The 538-nt window shown below is 38.1% G+C and overlaps 1 long non-coding RNA gene across 1 annotated transcript in view; it reads right to left on the reverse strand.

Moving 5' to 3' along the window:
• LOC115278699 overlaps positions 1-310 on the reverse strand; it is a 3,677-nt gene extending 3,367 nt beyond the window's left edge. Inside the window, exon 1 of the long non-coding RNA XR_003903045.1 lies at positions 289-310. This is a non-coding gene — a long non-coding RNA (uncharacterized LOC115278699). The remainder of the gene's footprint in view (positions 1-288) is intronic.
• Positions 311-538: the final 228 nt, after the last annotated feature.

Raw genomic sequence — 538 nt, forward strand, 5'->3', positions numbered from 1 at the left:
AATTTGAAACACGACAAAAGGTTTAAATCCCTGACAAACATTTCATTCCATAAGAAAATCTGGCTATTTTCAGATTTGGATAGAGTCCCAATTACGATGCAGTTCTGTTCCTTACACTGTCAACGGCACACACAAACGTTCATTCAAGTACTGCTGATGTTATAAATAGCATCTCATACAATGTTTAGTCTATTTCCAGATACAGATAGTTGAAGCTTAAAATTACATGCATTTACTGTTGGATACAGCCTTGTTCTAGAAGAAAAAACATCTCTACAAACTACTTACAAGCTGGCGTTGAGCAATCCCTGCTATTGTGATAGATTCGATGGAAATATCTGGTACATTCAGCTGAAAATGTGATTGGCCCTGTGGGACCAGAAAAGAACGTTTGGGATAAACACAGATGTGTTTTCCAAACAAACTTGCTAGCATTTATAGGATGGAGATATTACAACTTTAGCTTAACATCCTTCTATGCCCTTAAAAGACCTTGTCTGAGAGCACTTAGCTTTACCCTAGCTCCGTGGGAAGCAGG

The sequence above is a fragment of the Suricata suricatta genome, chromosome 15, assembly GCF_006229205.1.
Source record: "Suricata suricatta isolate VVHF042 chromosome 15, meerkat_22Aug2017_6uvM2_HiC, whole genome shotgun sequence".
NCBI lineage: Eukaryota > Metazoa > Chordata > Mammalia > Carnivora > Herpestidae > Suricata > Suricata suricatta.